Source organism: Vulpes vulpes, chromosome 16 (genome assembly GCF_048418805.1).
Source record: "Vulpes vulpes isolate BD-2025 chromosome 16, VulVul3, whole genome shotgun sequence".
Lineage (NCBI taxonomy): Eukaryota > Metazoa > Chordata > Mammalia > Carnivora > Canidae > Vulpes > Vulpes vulpes.
Genome location: NC_132795.1, coordinates 47,156,197 through 47,172,771, shown reverse-complemented (window position 1 = coordinate 47,172,771; position 16,575 = coordinate 47,156,197). Strand labels below are relative to the sequence as shown.

The 16,575-nt window shown below is 44.1% G+C and overlaps 1 protein-coding gene across 50 annotated transcripts in view; it reads left to right on the top strand.

The window, feature by feature from the left end:
- PPP6R2 (protein phosphatase 6 regulatory subunit 2) overlaps positions 1-16,575 on the top strand; it is an 82,662-nt gene that overhangs the window by 7,290 nt on the left and 58,797 nt on the right. For 4 of the 50 annotated variants that reach the window (XM_072742280.1, XM_072742274.1, XM_072742266.1 and 1 more), the window contains exon 1: positions 8,949-9,115. The exons of 45 other annotated variants lie outside the window; for them this stretch is intronic. The gene's annotated coding sequence lies outside the window, so the exon portion shown is untranslated. Of the gene's footprint in view, positions 1-8,941; positions 9,116-16,575 lie in introns of those variants that run through there. One more of the 50 variants, XM_072742247.1, reaches the window with a different exon arrangement.

Sequence of the window (16,575 nt, the reverse complement as noted above, 5' to 3'; positions counted from 1 at the left end):
AACCCTGAGGTCAAGAGTCACACGTTCCACTAACTGAACCAGTGAGGCACCCCTGTAAAAGTTGTATAGTGGTAGTTTTGTATTTTGGTTTATGATTCACCGTTTTCTTTTTAACATCTTTATTGCAATTCAATTGATGTACAATAAACCACACTTTTTTTTTAAAGATTTCATTTATTCATGAGAGACACACACACATAGAGAGAGAGAGGCAGAGACACAGGCAGAGGGAGAAGCAGGCTCTATGCAGGGAGCCGGATGCGGGACTCGATCCCAGGACCTCGGGATCACGCTGTGAGCCAAAGGCAGATGCTCAACTGCTGAGCCACCCAGGCGTCCCCACACATGTTTAAAATGTTAAATTTGGTTACTTTGACCTCTGTATACCCGTGAAATCATCACCGCAGTATAGTGAACGTATAGTATAATCATGCCCCAGATTACCTCATATCCTTTTGGGAACCCTCCATCTTACCCTTTCCTGTGTCTCCAAGCACATACTGATCTCCTTTCTGAATGATCCTTCTTGCATTATTTTTTATTACTTTACTTTATTTTATTTTCTTGCATTATTTTTTAATGTGAGGTGAAATCAGGATACATCCCCCACCCCCCACATGGGTTATATAATCATTCTAGCATCATGTTAGGGAGCCTTTGTTATAAATTAATTAAACATGTGTGCAAGCTTATTTCTGGGCTTTCTGTTATGATTTGTTGGTGTATTTTTCTATTCTCTGCCAGCACTGTGTTGTCTTAATTACTGTTATTTAACAGTAAGTCTTGAAATCAGGTAGTATAAGTCCTTCATTTTTATTTCTCTACAAAATTGTCTTGCCAGCTTTAGAATAAGCTCTTCAGTGTGTACATAAATTTTTGTCATAAGTTTGGTTGGGGTTACATTGACTCTGTAGATCAATTTTAGAATTGAAGAATTAACATAGAGTCTTCTGTGCAGATGGTATATCCATTTATTTAAATCTTGCATTTTTCTCAGCATGCTGTATGTTTTTAGTGTGAAGATATACTTTTTTGCTGAGTATATTTGTAGGTGTTTGATATTTTTGCTTGTTTAAAACATTTTCTATTTATTTATTTTTAAGGTTTTTATTTATTTTTAAGTAATCTACACCCAGCGTGGGGCTCAAACCCACAACTCTGAGATCAAGAGTCACATGCTCCACCGTCTGAGCCAGCTGGGCATCCTGTTTTCTTCTTCTTTTCTTCAATTGTTTGTTGTTAACGTACAAAAACAGTTGGTTTATGTATACTGATCATGTATCCTGCAATGTGGCTTGAGTCATTTATCAGTTCTCATAGTGGGTTTGTATATTCTTTTGGATTTTTTACCTATATAATCATAGTTTGAAGACAGTTTTACTTTTCCTTTCTTGTTTTAATACCTTTCATTTTTTTTCTTTATTGTACTAGCTAGAACTTCTAATACAATGTTGAATGAAGTGATGATAGTGGGCCTTCAATGGTTGAGGAAGTTGCTTTCTAGCCCTATTTTGTGGATTTTTTTTCCTTTTTTGACTAAAAAGGGTGTTGGATTTTGTCAAAAGCCTCTTCTGCATGTATTGAGATTATCTGATTTCTGCCCTTTATCCTGTCAATATGGTGTGTTATATTAATTGATTTTCAGATGTTAAAGCAACTTTGCAGTCTTAGATAAGTCCCATTGGTGCGGTGTATAATGCACATATAAAGTGGCTGGATTTAGTTTGCTAGTGCTTTTTTTTTTTTTTTTTTTTTTTTGAGAGTTTCTTTGTATATGTTCATAAGAGGTATTTGCATATGACTTTCTTATGATACCGGTTTTGGTAATACTAGCTCCTTAGATGAGTTGGGAAGTTGTTTTTTCCTTTTTGCAGATTAGCTTGCTCTTTCTTTCTTTCTTTCTTTCTTTTCTTTCTTTTCTTTCTTCTTTCTTAGATTTTATTTATTTATTCCTGAAGACACAGAGAGGCAAAGACACAGGCAGAAGGAGAAGCAGACTCCCTCTTGGGAGCTCGATGCGGGACTCGATCCCAGGACCGCACGATCACAGCCTGAGCCAAAGGTGGAGACTCAGCCACTTAGCCACCCAGGTGCCCCACATGTGTTGTTTCTGATGAGAAGTCAACTATCATTCTTATTATTCCTTTTTTTTCCTACTGTATTTAAGATATTTTACTTATTTTATGACTTATTTATTTATTTTAGAGAAAGAGACCACGTGACCTTGTGTGGGAGGGCATTTTAGAGAGAGAGGATCTTAAGCAGACTTCCTGCTGAGCACGGATTCTAGTGTGGGGCTGGACCTCACAACCCTGAAATCATGACTTGGGTGAATCAAAATTAAGAGTCGGATGCCCAACTGACTGAGCCATGCAGGCGCCCCTGCTTGTTATTTTAAATAAACACTTTGTTTTTATTAAAGTTTTTTTTGCTGTCAATTTGACTATAATTTTCCAGGTGTAGTGTTTTGTATTTTTCTTTTTAGGGATTTACTTCATTTTTTGGATCCTTGTGTTGGTGTATTTAATCAACTTTGGAAACTTTGGCCATTGCCTCTTAAATATTTCTTCTGCCTCATATTCTTTCTCCTCTCCTCTTGGGACTCCAGTGGTAATTGTTTTATTTTTATTCATTTACTTATTTTTTAAAGATTTTATTTTTTCATGAGAGACACAGAGAGAGGCAGAGACACAGGCAGAGGGAAAAGCAGACTCCATGTGGGGAGCCCGACATGGGACTTGATCCCGGGTCTCCAGGATCACACCCTGGGCCGAAGGCAGGCGCTCAACCACTGAGCCACCCAGATGTCCCAGTGGTAATTGTTTTAGGTTGATGTTCTCCCACAGGTTTTGAGTATGTTTGTATTTTTAATATTCCCTTTTCTCTCTGTTTACATTTGTATTTTTCTATTTTATCTTTAAAGTCATTGTTTTCTTTTTTGTGTTCATTGTGTTATTAATTCCATCCGGTAACATTTTAATTTCAGAAACTGTATTTTTCAGTTCTAGAACTTTTGGTTTTTCTGTCAGGTTTGCATTTCTCTGCTAATATTTTTACCTCTTCATTCCTAATGATGTTTTGCCTTAATCTTCTAATATATTTATAATTGTTGTTTTGAAGTTCTCATCTGCCAATTCCAACTTATGGTGATTTGTGGATCCTATAGATTGTTTTTTCTCTTGATCATGGATCACAGTTTTCTACCTTGTATGTCTAGTAATTTTTAATTATATAGTGAACATTATGGATGGTACATTCTAGAGACCTTGTTTTAGGTTATCTTCCTGTAAAGAGTGTTGAGTTTTGTAAGAGCAGACTGTTAAATTTCTGGGAGATCATCTTGATCTCATAGAAGCTTGTAGCCTGTTGGGTGGATCTTTTGTTTTTGCCCTAAGTTTTAAGACATAGCCTTCAGTTCTGGAACATGGTTTTTACTTCTCTAAGATATGGCCTGTGTTGGGTTTTAATGGAAAACCTTTCTAATTTGGCAGAACTGAAATTCCAAATTCTGTCTCCCCAGGATTGGTCAGCTGCTGGCATCTTTGCTTAGCTTTCTCCTCAAAATAGTTTAGTTGTTTTCAGCGTTATTGACCTATAATTGACAAAATTATAAGTTATATAAAGTACATTATAGTGATGTGATATATGAATGCAGACTCTCCCTATCTGGGTGACCATCTCATCTGTCCCCTCACATACTTGTGCGTGTGTGAGAACACTTAGGTTGTGCTCTCTCGGCAATCTCAGCCTTCCGGACAGCACCACCATGTTTGCCATCACATCCTCAGACCTTACACATCTTTGAGTTCCACATGTGGACCCTTGACCAGCCTCTCCCTGCCTCCCCTGCACCTAGCCCCTGGCAGCCTCTTTCTACTCTGTTTCTATGAGTTTGACTTTTTTTGTTTGTTTGATTTGTTGGTGTTTCCTCTAACCATGTGCAACTTAGGAGTCAGCCAAGGATTTGGGAGGGATTTAATACAGACTTACAAAATTAAGTATTTTGGTTTTTTCCCTTTTTGCTGCTTTTTTTCCCCTTTCTGTTTTGGCCATTTTGATAGTCCTGAACTCTGACCTCCATTCCTCCTATAGTAAGACAGCCAAACACTGCTGTCACCTAGCACTGTCGCCTCCTGTTCTGCAAGAGCTGGCAAGTGTCCGCTAGTCAGAAGGCATCTCAGTGTGGGGCTCAGACTTTGCTGTCCCTCCAGTTTCTTCGTGTTTCTGGAGGTTCTCTAGCACCTGTGGAGCTGTTTTGTTTTTTTTTTTTTTTAAGATTTTATTTATTCATGATAGAGAGAGAGAAGGAGGGAGGGAGGCAGAGACACAGGCAGAGGGAGAGGGAGAAGCAGGCTCTGTGCCAGGAGCCCGACGCAGGACTCGATCCCGGGACTCCAGGATCATGCCCTGGGCCAAAGGCAGGCGCCAAACCGCTGAGCCACCCAGGGATCCCCGTGGAGCTGGTTTTTAAAAAATTTTGTGCAGTTTATCATTAGTGCTAAGACTAGTCTGATATAAGCTGGAGCCAGAACTCTCAGACCTGCACTTTTATTTATTATTATTATTATTATTTTAAGATTTCATTTATTTATTAGAACACACACATGCTCGTACAACCAGGGAGAGAAGCAGAGGGAGAGGGAGACTCTCCAGCTCAGTTCCGAGACCCTGGATCATGACCCAAGCTGAAGACAGATGCGTCACAGACAGAGCTCCCAGGTGCCCCAGACCTGCGCTTTTAAACCCTGCACTTTTAAACCATGCCTGACAGAGGAAGACGAGGGAGACCAGGGTGATCATTGGGGTGTGTGCCGGTGTGTGGGGGGGAGCCTAGGAGCTGATGCTGGAGGAGATAGGAGAGTGTGGGTCACAGAAGCTAAGAGAGTCTGGTGATAAGCTGTGGGATGTAGACTGTCCTTGGTGGTCATTGGCTTCCTCGACAGAAGTAGGGTGGTGGCATGCTGGGGGGAGAGGCCAGATGGGAGCAGAGGGAGTGGGGGCCGTACATGCAGACAGTTCTTTCAGGAAGCATTGCTGTGAACAGGGATTGGAGCAGTCTGTGGGGCAGGGTGTGTGCGTGTCTGTGTGCACACTGACAGGGATGTGTCCTGGAGGAAGAGGGACCCGAGAGAGCAGAGGAGCAGTCTTGAGAATGTGTGAAGGGTGGGGTCCACAGCGTAGGTGGAGGGACTGGTCTTTGTCCTTTGTCCCAGGAAGGAAAGCAGCGCATGTGGTGATTTGGGTTGGTAGATTTGATGGAGAGAAGATGGGAGACCTTTGGCTTTTTCTGTGAATTAAGGGGTAAGATTATTGGAAAGTTGAGGAAAGAGACAAAGGAATATAATGATCGTTGTGGTAGTCGTGTATTGCTTTGTAACAGAGCACCCCAATGATTAGTGGCGTAAAGTAGCAACCTTAGTTCTTGCTGATGAGTCTGTGGGTTGAGCCCAGTTTGGGCTCGGCCAGGCCTCTGCTTGTTGTGTTGTCTGCCTGGCTTCTCGTGTGGCTGGGGCCTCATCTGGGTCTTCAGGCCTCTCTCCAGGCTTTTGTCAGTCTCCCGGAGGCTGGATGGGGCTTCTTCACACATGGTCACAGCATTCCAAGAGGGCAGGGCTGGAAGCTGGCTCTCAAAGTGGCACCTGTCCTCTGCTGCCTTCTGGTGGTTACAGCAAGTCACAGGATGGGCAGATAGGTTTCACTTCTCCTGCTGCTGCTTTTTCTTTTTTCTCTTTTTGACTTCATTTTTTTTTTTTTAAGATTTTATTTATTCATGAGAGACAGAGAGAGAGAGAGAGTGTCAGAGACGCAGGCAGAGGGAGAAGTAGGCTCCATGCAGGGAGCCCGACGTGGGACTTGATCCCGAGTCTCCAGGATCAGGCCCTGGGCCAAAGGCGGCACTAAACCGCTGAGCCACTCGGGCTGCCCTTGACTTCACTTCTTGATGCAAGGAGCTATATAGAATTTGTGCCGATCTAAAATTGTCCCGCTTGTCTTAAGAGGGGGAAACTAGCTTCTTTTTTTTTTTTTTTTAATGATTTTATATATTCATGAGAGACAGAGAGAGGCAGAGACACAGGCAGAGGGAGAAGCAGGCTCCCTGTGGGGCGCCTGATGCGGGACTCGATCCCCTGCCCTGAGCTGAAGGCAGATGCTCAACCGCTGAGCCACCCAGGCGTCCCTGGGAAACTAGCTTCTTAAGAATTCAAACGCTCGACTATATTATTATTATTATTATTATTATTATTATTATTATTTAAAGATTTTATTTATTTATTAGAGACAGAGAGAGAGAGAGGAGCCTGACGTGGGACTCGATCCCGGGTTTCCAGGATCACGCCCTGGGCCGAAGGCGGCGCTAAACCGCTAAACCACTGGGGCTGCCCAGCTCGGCTGTATTAATGTTCACTTGAGATGGTGTGATCATTAATTTAAAACGAGTAACGCTCAAGCCAGATTTCCTCATGGAAGCCTTCTTTGCCCGACAAGTCCCTGCTCCCTGACTAATGATAATTGTGGACATTTATTGGGCACTTAATTGTTTGCCAGCCATGTTTTTTTTTTGTTTTTTTTTTTTTATTCATGAGAGAGAGAGAGAGAGGCAGAGACACAGGCAGAGGGAGAAGCAGGCTCCATGCAGAGAGCCCGACATGGGACTCGATCCCGGGTCTCCAGGATCACGCCCTGGGCCAAAGGCAGGCTCTAAACTGCTAAGCCACCCAGGGATCTCCTGCCTGCCATGTTTTAAGCACTTCATATAGATTATCTTGCTTGATGTTCACATTGTCCCCCAAGCCATATACCATCATCTCTATCACATAGTTGGGGGGACTGAGATAGAGTTTAGAACAGTGATTCAGATCTGGAAGGGAGAGGCTGACCGTAGGCCAGGCAGCTGTACCCGGAGCTGAGGATGCAGCCACCATGGCTCACTGCCTCTGGACAAGTCCTGTCTTCCACTCGTAACCGCTGTGGTGCTCATACACACAATGACTGTCCATGCCCCTGGTTCCACCCGCTGAACTTTGCCCCAGTCAGCCCTCCTGTCCACCCTAGGAGGTTGGCATTTTTGTCCTTATCCACAAGGATGCCCCAAGGCACAGGGAACCAATGGCTCTGCTGTCTTCAGACTCAGAGGTAGGATGCTGTCTGGGCAGAGTCCTTCAGGATCTGCTAGAGGTCAGGCTCCTGGAGGTGGGGCTGTGTGTCTTGTCCCTTGCACTTGTTGCTGAGTAGAAGGTGCCCAGTGTCCTCTCTGTGGGCTCTTAGCAACATTGAAGCCTTTCAGAGCTCCTCTTCAAGAATGTAACTGCCACCTGTCAGCCCACAGAGATGCAATTCACATAGAGTCACCCTTTTAAAGTGTGCAATTTAGTGACTTTTAGTACATTCACAAGGGCAGCCAGCACCGCTAACTCCAGGAGTTTATCACCCCACCAAGAAGCATAATTGACTGCCCATTTTGAAGATACGCACTTCTCTCCTCTGGGTCTCGTTTCCCCTCAAGCCTAGGAGACCCTCCTCTCCTTTTCTTAGCTCAGTCCTGGTTACTACCTTCTTGTCATCTCCCTCATCTTTATAATTCTTTCTGTATCTCCTTTGATTTCTCCTTTTTTTGTTGTTGACTAGGCCAGGATCTGGTGTCACGTGGCGATTTGAGAATGTGGACTTTGCTGTCAGCTAATCTGGGTTCTGGTTTTGAATTGACATTAACTGTTGGCCTGGGCCAGTCCTACAGTTATCTAGACCTCTGCTTTTTAACGCATGAACTGGGGTTAGAGTTGTACTGGGCTTGTGTGGTGCCTGTGCACCGTGAAGTGTCCATGGGAGCAGCTCTTGCTGTTTTCCTTCCTCCTGGCAGGTGGAACCCTGCAGTCAGAGTTCCTAGACTTAAGTTGTTCCTTAAGTTGTTCCTTAAGTTGTTCCTAGACTTAAGTGCTCTCATTTGGACTCAGCTCTGCCCACTGCCCTGGTTTCTGCCCTGGTACTTGTTGGGCTTTATTTTTATTCCACCTGTTTGGTGGTGCTTTTTAGCTGCATGTCTCCACTTATTGGTCCTTCAGGAGTTCTGGTCCAGAGCATGCCATGCCTGCTCTTGGTTCTGGTTCTCCCAGGAGCACAGTGCTGAGAACAAATGCAGTACAGGTACTGTCTGTTGTCAGTTGTGGAGCAGATGCACACAGGGTTCTCGCTGTGATGTGTCTCTGGCTTCCTGTACAGGCAGGCCCTGGCTTAACAATGGTTCAACGTGTGATTTTTCAATTTTTTTTAAAGATTTATTTATTATTCATGAGACACACAGAGAGAAGCAGAGACACAGGCATAGGGAGAAGCAGGTTCCCTGCAGGAGCCCAGTGTGGGACTCGATCCTGGGACTTTGGGATCACGACCTGAAGTGAAGGCAGCCGCTCAACTGCTGAGCCACCATCCCTGATTTTCTAACTTTACGATAGTATAAAAGTGGTACACACTTTGCAGGAACTATTCAGAATTTTGAATTTGAATCTTTTCCCTGAGGCAGCGATATGTACTACGATCCTCTGGTGATGCTGGGCAGCGGCCACAGTTCCCATTCAGCCTGCGATCACGAGGTCGACAGCCGATGCTGACAGCCACCCGTACCCTGACGGCCATTCTGTTTTTCAGTTTGAGTACAGCATGCGGTAATTATGTGAGGTATTCAACACTTATCGTAAGTTGAGGAAGATCTGTAGTTGACCCCCTTTCTCCCTGGGCCCCAGGAAGGCATCTGGTGTTGGCCACTGTCCTAGACCAGTGGGGGCAGTCATGACAGCTCTTTGTCCCCTAGTTACATTTTTACTTGCATTACACACAGACTGGGCACATGCCCAGGATAGCAGGACTAGTCAATGATGGAAGCTGGATTTCGTGCCAGAGAGCCCCTCCCATGCTCAGGTCTTCCACTCTGACGGTTTTTCTGCTTGGGCTCTGTGTTGATCTCCAGGAGGGAAGAGGAGGGTGTGTGCTGACCGTGCTGCCGCGTTCCCTAACCAGGAAGAGGGGCCGCGATTACTAGCAGCGAGCACACGGGTTTTGAGCTTGCGCTCTGAGTCTTCTTTTCATCACACCCAACAGCCAGAAGGAAGCTCTTGAGGAGGTGAGGGCCCGCTCAGGCCTGACAGAGCCCTTGCTCAGGGTGTCTGGTGGGGTGATGAGTTGCTCACCTTTCTGAGACTTTGGTGGGAGACCAGCTACAATCCATCTGTGGGGGGAGAAACGGCGCTTTTAGGAGCTTGCAGCCGCAGGAGCCGCAGCCACCCAGGCAGAGTGTTGTCGGGGGAGTGGTGCTCAGGCCACTGCGAGTAGACTGAGGCGGACATCTGTCTCTGTGTGGGTCTCGTCTCACCCTCACAGCACCCAGGCTGGGTCCGGTGGGGATGTGGAGCAGGCTGGCTCTCCCGCGGAGACACCAGCAGACTGAAGATGCACTTGTTACTCAGTGTTGGCCATATAGTGTCGAAAATTTAAATTGTGAGCATTTGAAGATTTGGGGATTTAAGAAAATTTGGGGTTCAGGTCTTTCTCGTAGATCCTGGCAGATGTGTCCCCTTGACCTGTGTTTCTGCAGGACTGTAGGTGGCTGCCACGGACTTGCTCCTGTTGCTGTGGATGACCTTGTGCTCTTGCTGCACGTTCAGGTCCACCTGCCGTTTTCTCCATCTGGCTGCTTCCTTCCCCTTAGCACCTCCCGCTCTGCAGCGCTCTGCATCGCAGCCCTTGTGTTAGGATGTGGCCAGAGAACTAGAAATCCAGGGGCTGGGCACCTCCCTGTTCCTTGTAAGACAGCGCTAGCTCCAGAAATACAGGGTTTAGGATGTTCACTTCTCAGTAGAGCTGACTTCCTTTCTAAAAAATTCATGTGTACCTCTCTGGTGTCTGGAGATGGCTCGGCTGTACTCTCCTGTTCTCTGACCACAGCACTCACACACTCACTCTCCAGGAACCTGCTCCTCTTTCTTCTTGGCCCCTTTTTCTGGGGCACCTACCAGATCGGGAGCTGGAAACCTGCAGGCAGGCGAGGCGGCTGACTCAGCTGGCAGCAGCTGTTCCCTCGTCAGCCTGTGGGCCCTTCCGCCTGGCTGGGGAAGGGACCTGATTTTGCAACTCTCACACTGGCACCTGTTTTGGGATCCAGTTTTTCTCTGTTGTTTCCCCATTTATTTATTTATCGTGCCAGGAAGTGTTTTCCTCTAGAAACTCAAGTTTATTTCCATATATTTGTCCTTCTTATTCTCTGACAGTGCCCCTCTGATAGAACTCTTTTAAGAAATGGATTTTTAGGGGATCCTTGGGTGGCTCAGTGGTTTAGCGCTGCCTTAGGCTCATGGTGTGGTCCTGGAGACCCGGGATCAAGTCCCATGTCAGGCTCCCCACATGGAGCCTGCTTCTCCCTCTGCCTGTGTCTCTGCCTCTCTCTCTCTGTGTGTCTCTCATGAATGAATAAATAAAAATCTTTGGGAAAAAAAAAGAAATGGACTTTTAATTGTTAACAAAGTAACAAATATGAGGCTTCTAATAAAACGATCTATTTTTGGGGAGCCTGGGTGGCTCAGTCAATGAAGTATCTGCCTTCAGCTCAGGTCATGATCCCAGGGTCTTGGGATGGAGCCTCACATTGGGCTCCCTGCTCAGCAGACTCCTCCCTCTCTGCTTTCTCCCCTGCTTGTGCGCGCACGCTCTCTCTGTGTTAAGTGAATGAATAAATTTTTTTTTTTTGAAAAAAAAAGATCTATTCTTACAGGCAGCCTTCCTCTCCCTGGTTCTGTTCCGTAGAGAAAGCTGTTTTTGAAGTCTTAATAGTGTAATTCTGGTAGTCACTTCCATAGGTTAGTAATAATAAAAACTCATAGGAGCTAACACGGCTTAAGGCTTTTTGTGTGTCAGGCGTTGTTCTAGGATCTTTACATTGATTTCTTCTTCTGATTCTCACTGGTAGTATATGGGGTAGGTGTTGTTACCTACTTTTCATAGATGAGGAGACAGGCCCAGAGAGAGGCTAATTGACTTGTCTGAGGTTTCTCCTTTTCTCTTTAATTTTTTAATTGTGGTAAAATACATATAACATAGAACTTACCATTTTAATAAGTTTTAAGTGTGCAATTCGGGGATACTCAGCACATTCATCCTGCTGCATTTCCCAAACTCCACACCCCACACACTGAAGCTGTGTCCCCGTCACACACCCTCCGCCCCCAGCCCCCTCCCCGGCCCCCGCACCGCCAGCTCCCCTGTGTCCCCAGGAGTCTGACCACTGCATGTGCCTCCTAGCAGTGGAACCGTACAGGATTCATCCTTCTGTGTCTGACTTATGTCACTCAGCACAGTGTCCTCAGGGCTCACCAGGTGGTGGCGGGTGTCCACAGTTCTTTTTAAGGCGGAGGATATGATTGAGGATAGATGCCCATGGCCCTCTACCTGCCTCAGGGAGAAGAGGATATCATTCTTAGAAGGTGAGACTCTGAAGCTCAGCTCCGTTAACCTTTGGACCTGCTGTGGATACTCTGTTAGGTGACCACGCGAGACTTTGCTGAGTTGTCTACTGTTGGACAGCCTGATTGCTTCTTGACCTTTTGGCTAAGATCAAGTGTGCTGTGTGTTCCTATCAGTTTAATATTAGACAAGCTGATTCCCTGTTGTCATGAAATAACATCTTTCCCATTCTCTGCTGTCTGACACTTCTACTGTGTGATTGTTTCCTCTGGTTGGTCTATGAAAATCCTTAGACCATTAAGGAGCCCCACCCAGTCTGACTGCCTTGTCCCAGAAAGCCTTCAGACATCCTTGTTTCCAGGAACTGGTTAGACATGTTCCATCTTAAGCTGGAGGAATCTGGCCTCCCACATCCAGGGGAAATCCCACCTTTGGGTCAGCATTTATCAGAGACTGGTCTATAGAGCAAGGGCAGTAGTTGTCTTCTCTTAGATTTGGTGGTCTCCCTTTAAGACTCTTGGAATGTGGCTCACTAGTCCAGAGTTTTCTGATGGGTAGTTACATACCTACGTGTAGGCAGGCATAGAGGTAGTTATGTCATGAATCTCAGCTGTGTCTGGGAACAAGAATGTCCTGTCCCCATCAAGGTTCTTCTAGCCAGACTGAGAATCAAATTGACATGAGACAGATCAACAGGAGAAAATAAAATTTAGGGGGCAGCCCAGGTGGCTCAGCAGTTTAGCACCCCTTCAGCCCAGGGCCTGATCCTGGAGACCTGGGATTGAGTCCCACGTCAGGCTCCCTGCATGGAGCCTGCTTCTCCCTCTGCCTGTGTCTCTGCCTCTTTCTCTGTGTCTCTCATGAATAAATAAATAAAATCTTTTTTTGAAAAAGCACAAATTCTAGAAATCACAAAATCATGCCATTTTACCTGCCTGCTAATCTTGGGTCCATACTCAGCCTAAAAAGTGCCTTCTGTAGTTGAACCATGGTAAATGTCACACCTTATTGAAGGTCTCTTAAATCCCTCATTCTTTTTTTTTTTTTTTTAAGATTTATTTTTATTTTTTCATGAGAGATACACAGAGAAAGGGAAAGACACAGGCAGAGGGAGAAGCATGCTCCCTGCAGGGAGCCCTACCCAGGACTCGATCTGGAGACTCCAGGATCAGTCCCTGAGCCAAAGGCAGATGCTTAGCCGCTGAGCCACCCAGGCGTTCCTAAATCCCGTATTCTTAAAGCTGCCTCTCTTTTCTGTCATTGATTTGTTGGAGGAATTTGGTTATTTGTCCTATAACCTCCCACGTTGTGGGTTTCACTAGTTTCTTCCTTTTGTATTATTTAGCTTGTTTGTTTCTCTCTAATTTCCACTAAAGAGATTGACAGGGTGATTAGATTTAGGTGCAATTTTTTTTTTTTTTTTTTTTTTAAGTAGGAAAACTGAACAAGTGTGATCTGATGGATTTTTTTTTTTTTTTATCTGATGGATTTTAATGTAATATCCACAGGAGAATGTTTTATTTTTTTAAATCTTCCTTTTCTGTAATTTTATTATTATTTTTTTTTATTTAAAAAAAATTTTTTAATTTTTATTTATTTATGATAGTCACAGAGAGACAGAGAGACAGAGAGAGAGGCAGAGACACAGGCAGAGGGAGAGCAGGCTCCATGCAGAGAGCCTGACGTGGGACTCGATCCAGGGTCTCCAGGATCACGCCCTAGGCTGCAGGCGGCATTAAACTACTGCACCACCAGGGCTGCCCATACAGGAGAATGTTTTAAAACATCTTCTTTCCATTTTGTATACATTTCAGACCCCCTTTCAGAGGGTTGACTATCCTAATTTCATTAAACCCTGGGATGTCTGTCCAGATAGCAGTTTCTTCCTCAGATTTTGGTTCTGTTCTCTGATGAGGTAGACTGATTCTTTTTTTTTTTCTTTTTAAATATTCTATTTATTCATGAGAGACGCACACAGAGAGGCAGAGACATAGAGGGAGAAGCAGACTCCTTGAAGGGAGCCCCATGCAGGACTCCCTCCCAGGACCCCAGGATCACGCCCTGAACTGAAGGTAGACCCAGGAATCCCGACATAGACTGATTCTTAGTATGTGATAGCTGCTTTTAGGTGTTAAAATATTTTTTTTCATTCTATCTCTATTTCCCTACAGGACTTCTTTAGTAGCTGTTGGAAAATGGGAGAATTGCTTCTCTTTGGCTTATTACCCTACAGACAAGTGTGTTAAACTGAGCAGAAAATGTTTAAAGAAAATAAAAACAAAATCTGGCAGTATGGAGTGGTAGCACATGGGACACATTTTAGGGTTAATGTCACATATGCCTTTCCTGGAGATAGGTATCACACATACATCATAGTCCTGGATATCATAGACCTTAGGGTATTTTATTCTTACTCTCTTAACTTTTGTATAGTCAAAATAAATAATGAAATAATTATTCCAAATAGATCAGGGATATTACAGTGTAAAAGTTAAACTATATGAGTGCTAAAAGAAAGTAAAGGTGAATTTCTTTATAACTTAGGAGTGGGGAAAACTTTTCTAACTATGACTCTAAGCCTAGAAATAGTAAGATTGATTACAGTAACAGCAGAAACCTGCATTGTGGGATCCCTGGGTGGCGCAGCGGTTTGGCGCTTGTCTTTGGCCCAGGGTGCGATCCTGGAGACCCGGGATCGAATCCCACATCAGGCTCCCGGTGCATGGAGCCTGCTTCTCCCTCTGCCTATGTCTCTGCCTCTCTCTCTCTCTCTCTGTGACTATCATAAATAAATAAAAATTAAAAAAAAAAAAAAAAAAAAAGAAACCTGCATTGTAAAAATCACCATAAGCAATGTCAAAAGACAAATGACAGCAGAAAAATATGTTGAATTTCTGTCATAGCAAAGAGCTTTTATCTCTAATAGTTGAAAGAACTCTACACCTAAAATTAATATCACACTGTGTGTTAACTAACTGGAATTTAAATAAAAACTTAAAAAAAAAAAAAAGAAAAATTCATAGAGACGCACCTGGCTCACTCAGCCAGAAGTGTGCTACTCTTGATCTCAGGTTTGAGCTTGAGCCCCACATTGGGTGCAGCAGTGACTAAAAATCATCATCATCATCATAAAAGAACTCATAGAAACTGAGAAGAAAAGCAATATAACCTGATAGAGTAAAATGGGCAAAAGATAGAATATAGAAAATAAATAAAAATGGACCTTATATAATTGAACAGATGCTTACCATTTCTTGTAATAAAAATACTAATCAAAGCTATATGGAGATACCACTTCTCCTTTACCATATTGGTAGAGTGGCCAGCTGTCCTGGTTTGCCCAGTACTTTCTGGGTTCTAGTGCTGAAAATCTTCTGTTTGGGAAACTTCTCAGTCCTCGGCAGACTGGGACAGTTAATTACCTTACATACTGGCAGAAATCCAAAATTTTAACTATATGTTCTTTAGACAAAGCTGTGTTGAAATTGTCTTCTTGCCAGTAGAAATACAAACTTGGGGGTGGTGGTGCCTGGGTGACTCAGTCAGTTCAGTATTTGCCTTTGGCTCAGGTCATGGTCCTGGGATCGAGTTCCATATCAAGCTTTCTCTGCTCAGTGGGGAGCCTGCTTCTCTTTCTCCCTCAGCCTTTCGCTACCCTTGCTCATGCTCTCCTTTTCTCTCTTTCTGTCAAATAAGAGGAAGAGAGAGAGAAAGAAGGAAAGAAAGAAAGACAGGCAAATGGTACAATACCTCTGGAGGAGGATTTGTATGTTGCATGTTTATATGTGCATTTGTCCTTTGTCCCAGCAATCCCACATCTAGGAATCTGACTTAAAGGTATGTTGGCAAAAATATGAAATGACTTTGCAAAAGACTATTCATTATAGAATTATTTGTAATAGCAAAACACTGGAAGTACCATGTGTCCATCACTAGGGGTAAGTCAACATAAAGGAGTACTGTACAGTTATCACAAGGAGCGTGAATCTTTGGTGTTACGATTCAGGTTAGGACAGTGGTTGATATCTTTGGGGACATGGGTTACTCTGGGTGCTGGTAGTCCAGTTTCATGAACTGGGTGGTGTGGTTGCATGGGTCCGTTTGTGAAAATTCAAGGAGCTGTTCACTTAGGATTTATGTGCTTTTCTTTATAGTATATTTAAAATCAGTAAAAATGTTCATTTAAAGGAGTAAGGTGGGGCACCTAGGTGGCTCAGTCAGTTGAGCATCCAGCTCTTGATTTTTGGCTCAGGTTATGATCTCAGGGTTGTGGGATTGAGCCTGGCATCAGACTCTGGGTTCAGCGTGGAGTCTGCTTGATTTTCCTTCTCCCTCTGCCCCTCCCCCTCAAATAAATAAATAAAATCTTTAAAAACAAAGAAGAGGTTTTTTTTTTTTTTTTCTTAATTGATTTATTTGGAGGGGCGCTTGAGCAGTGGTAGGGGCAAAGGGAGAGGGATAGAGAATCTCAAGCAAACTCTTCCTAAGGATGCAACCCAGTGTGGGGCTTGATCCCAGGAGCCTGAAGTCATGACCTGAGGTGAAATCAAGGGTCTGCTGAACCACCAAGACACCCCAGGAAGAGTTTTATGAAGAAAGCAAAAACAAAAGATACAGAATATTATTTTTATTTTTATTTTATTTTAAAAAATATTTTATTTATTCATGAGAGACACACAGAGAGAGACAGACACACAGGCAGAAGGAGAAGCAGGCTCCCAGCAGGGAGCCTGATGTGGGACTTGATCCCGGGACCCTGGGATCACGCCCTGAGCTGAAGGCAGATTCAACCACGGAGCCACCCAGGTGCCCCATCCTATGGTCTGTTTTTAGTAGCTGCTTTTTAAACAATTTTTTTAAAAAATATTTTAGTTTTTGAAGATATTATTTCCTTCTTAGGGAGAGCGAGCAAACTGGAGGAACAGGGAGAGAGAACCTCAAGCAGACTGCACTGAGCATAGAGCCCAGCATGGGGCTCAGTCTCATCACCATAAGATCATGACCTGAGCCAAAACGGAGTCAGCCACTTAACTGACTGAGCCAGTCAGTTGCCTTCAGGATTTTATTTTTAAGTAATCTCTACACCCAACATGGGGCTTGAACTCACAACCCTGAGGTCAAGAGTAG